We start from the raw sequence: 12199 nt of genomic DNA, 5'->3' as shown, positions 1-12199 counted from the left end.
GGATACTATAATAACATTTTGAAAATGAATACTTATGTTAGTAAACCCACCCTTTTTTCATCCCAACCAGGCTTTTTCTATTTCACTTATTTTTTTCAAGTTAATGTTTCAGCTTCGCGTTTCCTGGACAGGTGCAGAGATTTTCACCGCATGGATCGATAAACTGAACTAATGGACTAACTTCCTTAACTATTCTCCCACGTACGGGGATCGATGAAGACTCTGCGGTTGCTTACCGTGATATTACCGTGTGATCGTTTTTTGAATATACTTACTTATAATGTATACTTTCGCACAGGTGGATTATATTATTGTCTGGTCTTCGTACTTATGGGATATTTACAAATTTATTGAAGAAAATATCATGGCACAACAAAGCGAGAATATCATTGTGAAAATATAATTTTTATTCAAAGACTACGTATTGGCGAATGTTTGGTCACGGCTGATGAATATTTACAGAAATTTTGTGGGGCTACCAACAATTACTTGTATGCTGCAGCCCCAAAACAAACCAAAAGTTTCGAAATGTCAATCAATTGTTCGGCACAAAAAATTCAATGTTCGGTTCAAAGTTCAATATTTAGCACAACAAAGTCCAATAATTAGGACAACAAAGTTCAATAATAGCACAACAGAGTTCAATATTTAGCACAACAAAGTTCAATATTCAGCACAATAAAAATCAATATGCATCTTAGCAAAGTTCAATATTGAACACAACAAAATTCAATCTATGCACAAATTGCTAAATTCAAATACTTGACCCTGGGAACAGAGATGAAGTATACAAGTTGATCATCTGATCATGCTATCCAAAAATATACGCCTTCAAACCCGATGTACATCATGTGCCGTTGTTCTTCAATCAGCCGTCTCTGTTAGGTTCGTTACATCTTCTGAAATTATAAACAAAAAGCAAACAGCAGTATTTGTTCTAACATAAAAGTACGGGAGTGATGGGAGGGTTTAAAATATTTTCTTGTATATTTGGCATATCAAAATTTTTGTTGTGACCTTACCCGATTGGTGTCTTGAAAGCAAAGGGGGAATAATTGGGCCACATGGCCTTTTATATAGTTCAAGGGGAATAACTTGTTCACGGGAACTAAAAACGGCCAAAATCTTAACTGGATATTTCTCAATAAATTCATCTATTCTTGTAATTGAATAGATGGTCATATTAGTGCAATGGATTTTAAGAACTTAAAAGGCTCATATGGTATACGGCTTTGTTTTAACACTATACCATCTACTTTTTATTGCATACTCTATATCACACCTCCAGACCTATATCGTAACCCTTCACAGACCATACTTGTAAGTATGGTTAAATATATGATATAATGAACATGAAGATTTCACACGCTGTATCAACCCTCGACCTGATATAGGAATCTCGGGTTGATACAGCATGTGAAACCGATTTTCACGATATTCAGTATATATTATATGTCAGTGGAAAGATAAATTTATTTTTTGAATATCATCTTTTTCTAACTGAAATATTGTATTTTTTTCTACTATGTTGCAGTAATTAAAGAGTAGTCAAAGATCAATCTATAATCTAATCCCCAGTTGCAAGTTATTTAAGGGAAATCGTGTGTTGTAGGTATCTAAAACAGATAACATATACAGATCACATTAATAGAATTTAAAAAATATTATAACGAACTTTTTCTTACAATAGTTCACTATTTAATCACAGAACAAAATTGTCCCTAATACGTCAGCATTTTAGTTTATTTTTTATGAAAAAAATTAATCACAGGTCTAATAATAATAATACAATAAGATACCGTAAATATTACAATGTGTATCTAAATATTAAGTACTACATAGCAAAAAATAAATAAATAAAAAATTTAAAAAAATTAATACAACGTTCTCTATTTGATCTCAAACTTGAGCTTTGCAAAATGAGTTTGAAAATGTAAATTTTATTTTTTAACAAAACAACAAGAAGTTTAGATTTAATTATACATTTATTTGATTTTATCATTAATTCAGGACCATCATATTTCTATTTATAAATTCTACAACACTTCAATAATCTTTATAGAATAATAAATATATATCTTAAACTTTTTTACTTCTGCTTTATTCAATTCAAAACAACACATATATGATTATGCACTATATAACTTCACTTATGGCAAAAGCGTAAAATAAGAAAACGGTTTCCATGAATCCTAACAAGATCGGTGGAAAATATGGAATAAGATAATTATTAAGTATTTATTTCTGTGATTGAACTAGGAGCCAAGTAATAACTTTATCATTATAATATCAAGTATTGCTAAGAAGACAATTAGATACAAACTAACATTTTTACCTGATTTTCGGCCATTTTTAAATTGATTTTTTTCTTTGATAATGTTTGAAAATGGGATAATTAAAAAAAATTATCATGATTCATTGAAAATTTATTTCAGTGGTCATTGCAAGAATTTTTATTTAACTATCTTTCCAATACAGTGATGCCATGGGAACTTTTAAACATGAACAAGCAATATTACCCAAGAAAATAAGTTTAATTCGATGAAATGTTAAATTTAGAATTAACTTCACCACCCTCCATAGGCCTGTTTCTCCTCATTGAAAACACTTATATTTACAAATAGGGAGTCCCAGTCTACTATTCAGTAGATTATAATCTGCTTGTTCATATAGATAGGTTTTTCTTTTAAAGGGTTTTTGTGGGTTAGACTTTGGGAGATTTAATATTCCAAGAATGGGTAAATGGAAGCGAACTTGATCTAAGAGATGCGGACCTACATCAGTGATCAACAGGTTGATTGGATTGTTTAGCATGATAAGGTCAACAAGGGATGATGCGTGTTCCGTAAAATGGGTAGGTTCACTGATTAACTGCTGAAGGCTAAACATTTGAAGATCTATAATTTTATTTTTTGGAGAATTAGATAGTTGATTAATAAATAAAATTATGTGTTACTGTAATGTCTTTATCAATATTCAGGGCTAATTCTAAAGACTCGGAGACTTCCTCCCATATATTATCATTACTATTTGGTGGAACATAAAATGTCCCGTATAACACGATTTTTTTTTTAAGTTTTATTTCTAACCATAAGCATTCTAATTGACCAACGCAAAGGTCGGGACACCAGATACTTGGATATTACATACACAACAACATTTCCACCCAAACGAACTAGTCTATCTTTGCGGAATAGTTGGTATCCTGTTATCGATATTTCATTATCAGGTACAATCTGTTTTAATCAGCTTTTCGTAAATGAGAGGATATTGAAGTCGTTATATTCAATTGATATTTGCTTAAGTTTTGGTTTTATGCTTTGCACGTTCAAGTGAAGAAAAAATACAGAATTCTTTAGGATTTGCGAATAACTTAGGTTTAAGCTGGTGGCGCTTGTATTTAATGGTTCTGTGCTACAACTGGATGTAGACGATGGCCCAGGATTAGGTTCAACGCCAGCAATTCCCGACTTGCGTACCAACATTTTTTTCAACATTTATCTCCCTTTGGAGCAGGTGTCTATTCGGAACACGTAAGGTTTTCCATCCTATATCGACGATACTTTAGAAAATCTCGAAAGTCAAAAGGGAATTTCTCGTTCTACTGACCCTGTCATAAATTTTCTTTACCCGGGATACAAATGAAAATCATCCTTGTAACCTACCAACAAAATGAAACATCCTGTAAATTTTAGAAACACCGTTGTGTTTGTCTGCTGGGATTTACATTTTCATTAAAGTTACCTCTTTTTCTGCACCCGAATCCGAACATCGATTAGAGAGACTTTGAAATTACACCTGCTCTTACGGGAGGTAACTCTGGAAAAACAGGATAAAATATGGCTGCACCCCGAGCTCCGCAAGTAGGGAATTGTCAATAAAATGCAAGCAATTATGTAGTAAAAAATTTCAGTTTTTATTGGGAAGTTTGGAACAGACTGAGTATAACTTATATTTTTCCTCTTTATCTCGGTACTTGCTTCTGTATTTAGTTCCCGATTTAGCTCATGATCAAAAAGGACTATGTTTAAAAGAAGTATCAGCGGGACAGAGGCTAATCCATAAGTGATAAATAAACAAATGAATTTGATATTGAATAATGAAAGACATTTCTTAGATTTCCTTATACGCGATAATGAGTAAAACAGTCCGATTCTCTCTCTCTGTGTGTAGCTATATCATCCGTCATCATGACAATTTAAGACAAGATTTATTGATAGCCCCAGACACAGTGTTGTAGGTGTACAAGAGGACAAAAACAACAATAAAAAAAACAAATGTACATACATGTAAATAAGACAAATACACAGACACAATACACAGAATAGTCAATATCATTAAATATGTGAATACATACCGATTCACATTTATATTTTAACACATTCACTCTCATATGATATTAGCAATTTTTCGTAATAAAGCACACACTCTTTTGGATAATTGAACATTACAGATAGACAATAACACACCAAATTTACTCATATTCGGTTGCTTTGAGTAGTCATGTAGCGAGATGTAATGAGATCTTGAATACATAACCGTTGGATTATTTCACTGGAAGAATATGTGAACTTCATCTCCCACCCCTTTTTTTTTCACAACGATTACATATTCTTTGACTCCATAGGACTCCAGACCACCTTCCAGTTTCTATTGGTAGTTTTAAGTTAGGATATCTTAATTTTGTCAAATGAATACGTTCTGCTGGGGACAATCAATCTGAGAAGATATGGTTCAATTCTGAATTCATGTTTAAAATTGGAATAGAATTCACCACGAGACACGTTGTCCATTTGTAAAAGATTAATAAAATTGATCACATAATGCCTGTTTAACTGCGACCTTAAGCCAGTTAATATTTACTTCAACTTGTTCGTTCCATAAGTAAATAAGACCCGTATCATCCAAGATGGATTTAACATGATAGTTATTCCACCTAAATTTGATTGGATTATTGTCATGCATTTTTAACATAAGCCAAAGCATTTTATTTTAGTTTTTGTTCTTCTTCCATAGTTCTTGCCCAAAAACTAATCATTCTTACTTTAACAAGTGGAATTCTACCCAACTCGCCATAAACCATAAAATTTGGAGTGCTGCGTCTCAGCTTAAGGATATTTTTACAAAATTTAAGACGCACTTTTTCAATGTTTTGATTATTTTCAAAACCTCAGACCTCAGAGGAATATAAAAGTATCGGTGATATCAAAAGTATCAAATAACTTCAACTGTAAATCTATTGGCAGTGGAATGTTTCTTAGTTTCCTATAGAGAGCTTTTTGGGCTTGATCTATTAGACGCTTTCTTGCAATAGTGAAACTGCCCTTGTAATTGAAAACCGTGCCTAGATATGTATACGACTCTACTATTTCTATATTTGTGTTATATATATGGAATTAAAAATGTTGTTTACGCTTTATTTTACTGAAGACAATAACTTTTGTCTTTTCAGTATCAACTTGTAACTTCCATTCTTTACAGTAATTAGCAAACACATCCAATGCTTTTTGCAAAGCTTCCTTTGTTTCTGACATTATAATTGTATCATCTGCTTAAAGCATCACAAATATTTTGACATACACATCAAACATTTCTGAGCATGAACTTTCTATTAAATCTAGATTTTGTACTTCATTGTCTTGAAAAAGATTTCTAGATCATTCATTAAAATTGAGAACAAAAAAGGCGACAAGTTTTCTCCGTATCTCACAGCAACTCCACAGTTAAAAAATGCGGAGAAATTACCTTGATGCCCAATACAAGACTAAATATTCTGATCCATATTGAAAATAACTGAAAATATTTTTCCTGTTACATTGAATTCTTGAACTTTTAGCCACAGGCCATCTCTCCAAACTGTGTCAAATGCTTTTTTATTTAAAGTCAACAAATGTGCAAAATACCTTTTGAAAAATATATAGCTAAAAGGGAGTGTAACACAAAAATGTTGTCAACAGTAGAATAACCCTTTCGATATCCAGTCTGTGATTCAGATAAGAGCTCAATCTCATCAGAAGACTTAGTAAGTCTTTCATTCAAAATGGATGAGAAGGTTTTCCCTAAGCATGAATTTAGTGTAATTCCTCTATTGTTATTTGGATCTGATACCAAACCTTTATTCTTGTGTTGTTCTTATATATAGGTACAATAACTTCTTGTGACCAAAGTTCGGGTACAATACCTGTATTGAGTACTGAATTAAAAATCTTTAAGTATACAGGTATTAGCTCCAAAACAGTGTTTTTAAGATATTCATTAAGAATATCATCAACTTCATATGCTTTGCCATTTTTTAGATTTCTAATATTTTTAATTTTAACTATTTCGTCCTCAGTGATTTGACCACTGAGTAATTCGTTCAATTCACTTGGTAAGTTGTTAACAAAATGTTCAAAATTTCTTGAACTCTACTTCAGCGTCCATTTTGTTATCAGTCTTATATTACATATTCCTGAGCGGGTCTACGCAAATGATTATCATATTTTCACCAAAAGTACAGAGTAAATATCAAGCTATGACACAAAAAACTTGTTTTGAGGAAAAACAGTATTTTCATGAAAAATAATGCTTCAGAAAAGGTGTTTATTTTATGAACTCAAAATAAAGGTGAAAGTAGAAAAGGTCTATTTTTAGTTTGACCACTCCTGGTGTACCAAAGTTTGTGCCTTTTTTTCTAAAATCATGGACCTAAAAATTATTTTTGACATTTCCTTAATTGAAAAACATGGTCAAAAGTTGAAACTCCTTGTATATATTTTTTTTAAAATCATAAAAATTTAAGGTATACTATAGAAGCCTGTGAGGCAAAGAATACAAGACTGAGACCTGATAACCACAGTTTCACTGGAAAGTGAGATTTTTAGTAAGTGAGTTTCAATTATCCGAGAAGCTTTCAAACAACAATATATCACATTTTATACTAAATGGAGCAACCTTAAATGGAATAAATTGATTCAAGGCCTCATTTTTTTTTACTTTTATGGCATATTTTTACTAAATTTGGAAATTAGCAATGTTTTTATGGATTAAAAGATGACCAATGGATTGCAATTGCTATTATCAAAAGTTTTCTAAACACAGCTATATAAGAAATAAATAGGGTGACTAAAACAGTTTTGATTTTTTTTTACATTTTTAATACTTGGAGTAGAGACTTGACTTGAAAATGGTTGAATTGCACTTGTTACACATGACATATAAAAACTGAAATGTTTTTTGCATTTTCACTTTTATTCTACTTTAACTGCTCAAGAAGTGCTGTACTACAGCCATTTGATTGATTAAAGTAAACACTGACCGATAAAACATTTTTTATCTCATAAATGACCATTTCTAATGGTACTTCCACTCAAATTTTAATGCAACTTATAAAAAAATTGGTGGTAATGACATATACAAAAATGAACTTTCTTCAACGTGTGTGAAGTAAGTAGAAACTGATGTTTTCTGTGTATGTTATTTACTGTTCTTGCAAAATATCAATCTGTGTCGGTGAGATATTTCACTTTTTGTAATTACTGAGTACATTTATACATGCCCAGGGTACCAAATGTGACTGAAAAATCAGCATTTTGGGAACTAAGATGCCTTTTTCATTAAAATAATGATAATTATTCAACATTTTGACTCTATTATATCTTTGTGTAAACAAGAAATTCAACTTTGTGCAATTGGTTGTTTCAGTAAGCAGATATTAAATTATCAAGAGGCTCCCTTGTGTTAAGGCTAAAAAAAGGGGGTCCAAACTTGACTTTTGTGAATATGGGCCAAAAAAACAACTTGGTATGCATAGAATAGTTAAGGCATTTGTCTTATCAATACAGACCACCTTTAATGTTTAAAAAGGTAACTAAATTTTTTTTCATCAAAACTTGTTTTTTTTTTTTTTTGCAAAATTTGAGAAAATTGACTTAATACTGTTAAAGGGTACCTATATGAAAATTGGAACAAAAATTTACAGGAAAGCAGGAGGACAGAGATATTTTGTGTTTAAGTTGGAAATTGAACACAGTTATAGAAAAGCAACACATTAAAAGATATCAAAAAGTTTTAGTAATAGGTATCAGTCTTGTATTACACATTCCTGAGCGGGTGTATGTCAAACCACGAGCTCGTCCCATTCCGGAATCGGACGGCTAGAAACGGAATAACGTGGAATCTCGCGTTATTCCAATTCAGGACGCGTCCCATTCCGGAATGGGAAAATTCCGATTTCGACTGTAACATGCACACTATGTGAGTAAATTGCCGCTTATGAAATAAAATAAAAACAAAGATGAGAAGTTTGTAGTAATGCAACTGAAGCAATATATGTCTATAATACCTACAGACTATTGTGAAAACAACGTTTTTTTTTTAATCAAAGAAGATCGATAGATCTGATCTAATTATTTTTCGCCATTACTTCCGAAGATTGCCGACAGGACATTCACCCGAGTTAAAAATACTTTCACCTTGGTAGAAAAATAACAATAACGGATACACTTGTAAGCACATGTCTTGTTTACATTTCATTTCATCTTTTTCTTGGTTAATTTTCAAATAAAAATGACAATTACTGACCATATTTGTGCAACATTACATCACAATATGTGAATTACAAAGGGTTCTATGGCAAGCCAAAGTGGACAAAAATGAGTATTTTCTAATATTAAAAAAATGATTTTTTTAATATTTCAAATTCATTTTCTAATATTACAAATTACATTTCTTATATCACTAAATAATTTTTTAATATTAAAAAATCATTTTTTAATATTAAAAATTCAACTGAATTTCTAATATTAAAAAACGATTTTTTAATATTAGAAAATGCATTTGTTGTATTCAATTACGATTTTTTAATATTAGAAAATCATTTCGTAATATTAAATAATCTGACTGATTTTGCAATATTGCAAAGTGATTTTCTAATATTACAAATTTATTTTATAATATTACAAGTTCATTTTCTAATATTACAAATTCAATTTGTAATGTTACAAAATGTGTAATGTTTTGTAATATTACTAAATCAGGAATTTGTAATATTAGAAAATGAATTTTTAATATTACAAAATGAATTTCTAATATTAGAAAATGAATTTTTAATATTACAAAATGAATTTCTAATATTAAAAAAATATTTTCTGATATTAAAAAATGATTTTGTAATATTAAAAAGTATATTTTCTAATATTACAAAATAAGTGTTTTTTTTAAATATTAAAAAATGATTTTTCAGTATTACAAATTCATTTTCTAATATTACAAATTAGATTTCTAATATCACAAAACACTTTTTTGATATTAAAAAATCGATTGAATTCCTAATATTAAAAATGACTTTTCAATATTAGATATTGATTTTCTAATATTAGAAAATGGATTTGTCGTATTCAGTTACGAATTTCTAATATTAGAAAATAATTTTGTAATATTAAAAAATGTGACTGATTTTTCAATATTGCAAAATGATTTTCTAATATTACAACTTCATTTTCTAATATTACTAATTCAATTTGTAATATAACAAAATGTGTCATGATTTATAATATTAATAAATCTGGAATTTGTGATATTAGAAAATGAATTTTTAATATTACAAAATTAATTTCTAATATTAAAAAATCTTTTCTAATGTTAAAAAATGATTTTGTAATGTTAAAAATTCATTTTCTAATATTACAAAATATTGATTTCTGTCCACTTTGGCTTGACATAGGGTTCCTTGCCTTATATTCGAACTTTTTTTACGGCTTGAGTCCGTCGGTCTTCCTTGCCGTTGATTAACTACTTTCGCTTTGCAATCAGATTTTATTTTTAAAGAATTGCGACCCTTACAGCACATGCGCGGATTAAGGTCGCCAGAAGTTAAATGCATACGAATTTATCTAGGTTGATTTTTTGTCTTTATAGAAATCTCCGGTCAAAGTTGATATTTCAGTTTATCGCTGAGTTGTTTGCAAGCAAAAGTACCAATACTATATTTAGCAAGAATCAGTAGTGGTTGGTAAATACCAGGTAAACCATACTGTTCACTGTACTGCCATTTTGATAACACAGAATATTGCAATCCACTCTGATGTTACTACGAATGGTTAAATAATTACCATTGTGCTTTGAGAAAATGACACCTTGAAAAATCAAAGACTGAAGTCTTCAAAATTGCTAATCGTCAAATATTCTATGCCACTGATTCTGTCTTGCTTTCATCCAAAATGGCACGAATACGATATGCTCTAAAATCTGGTGACTTCCGCTAGAATCTTGGTTCCCTTGATATGATTACTCTTCCGTAACCGCGATGACTCGAATGATTTTTTTTTTTTCAATCAAAACTACTGGTTACCAGGATGTGCGGGTAATGTTTTCGTTCCGTAAATTTCTCTCATTTTTGTAGTGATCTTTGGGTCGCTCATGATATTGACCATCCATGTGTCTGAATCGGAAGCTGGGTAAAGCACAGTGTTAACCGATCATTTCCTCTTTTAATGTAATTTCCCGTTCTCATATAAACAAAAAAAAAATACATACACGTAAAACACGTGTGTGCTATTTAAGATGTACATTTTGATCTGGTATGAAGCTAGAACTATGAAGCTATGACGCTAAACGCGGCACTGATCAGCAGCATAATGTGGAGTAGTAATATATAATTATGCAAATCATATGTTAATTTAAAGGACTGAAATTACGAGTGCAAGAAGTCGCAAACAATATTAAACATTTTAAAATGAGGTCAACAAGGAGTGGTCTGGTGTGGTGTGGTGTGGGACCACCCCTGGATCCGTCACTGACCGACCACTAGTTTCGATGTTTTAATTTATGACATTGAATTAGAACAAAACAAAACATAACAAAACAAAAAAACTTATGACTTCGCAAAACAATTGGTCCTTCTGTTTAAAGTAAAATAGAAAGATATAAATATATTAATTTTGATGATTAAGATTTGACTTTATTTTTAATTGAAATATATTTGCTTGTTGTTTGTTTCAAAAGTCATCATTGGCTATAAAAGGTAAAAATGAACACTTGTCAACTGTAAAAATGAGATAAACGATATAACTATGTAGTGACTGTGATGTACATTTGTAGTTTGGGGACAGCAATTTGATTCTGAGAAGGGATGAGCAGTTTTTTATTAATAAATATCTTGGCTTAGGAAAATTTGGAAATAAACGAAATTATTTTTAAAATAAAAATTACAAATTTTCTTGTAAGCACATTATACTGTACGGTATAATGAGAATAAATAATCTAGCTGTGAAGCATTTGAAAATATTTTATTTGTGATTCACAAACGTTTTAAATAAATATTCTGTCATGACTAAGACTGCCATTCCCTCCGCCCTCAGAATCAAATGGTTGTCCCCTTAACATTCCGTGACGAAATAGACACGCAATGAAATTCTCTGAACAGCCAGAACAATTTACACATATATCAGTGCAACTTAAATCATTCAAATATCATTATTACGTTTGAAAAATAATACTAAGCTGATAAGATTGTTGACTTGTGTTTGCACAAGAGTTTCACGTAAACTATGTGCATATTTATGGTACTTTACTAGTAAGTATAACTTTAAACTAAGATATGTAAGTGCATACCAATATATGGGTAAAACGGACACATAAATCTGATTAAAATAAACCTGTATGTAAATGAAAGACGGGTACAAAAAGGGTCGGTCGGTCGTCTCTTAGGTAAAAAGTCCTGGTACACTGAACTAAAAAATCAGTGACACTATTTCTTAACCGCAAGATTCGGGGAAAAGTAACACAATATTGTCATTTGAAACATCCACTTTATCACAGTTCATTCTTGTTAAATAGTTGGGGTTTTTTGTTGGAAATTCTGTAAGGGATATTTCAGTACCCGATGATCTATAGGCACCATACAGTCACTATGTCATTATAGTGACTTGTACCACGTTCTATTTTCGCCGTTTTTTATTAGTATTATTCTAAACACTCCAACGCAAAGTACACGGATCCCTGCCTAAAGCTTGTTTCATCTAATACATTGGTCAATAGTCAGAGAAGTGTAGATCGGAAAAAATGAAAGCGAAAGTTTTATCAATCTGTGCCATCAGTCCATTTAAAGTCGTTTCTAGATTTGACATCAATATATGCTATGATTTTAATGTATAATTCAATCAAATGAACTTAATTTATGCAAAGGAATTATCAAAATTTATAAAGGATCAGTAAACGG

The sequence above is a fragment of the Perna viridis genome, chromosome 10 (genome assembly GCF_037379345.1).
Source record: "Perna viridis isolate PV_CMFRI_1.1 ecotype Kerala chromosome 10, ASM3737934v1, whole genome shotgun sequence".
Classification (NCBI taxonomy): domain Eukaryota; kingdom Metazoa; phylum Mollusca; class Bivalvia; order Mytilida; family Mytilidae; genus Perna; species Perna viridis.
The sequence above is the reverse complement of the archived record's forward strand: the minus strand, read 5'-3'. Positions refer to the sequence as shown.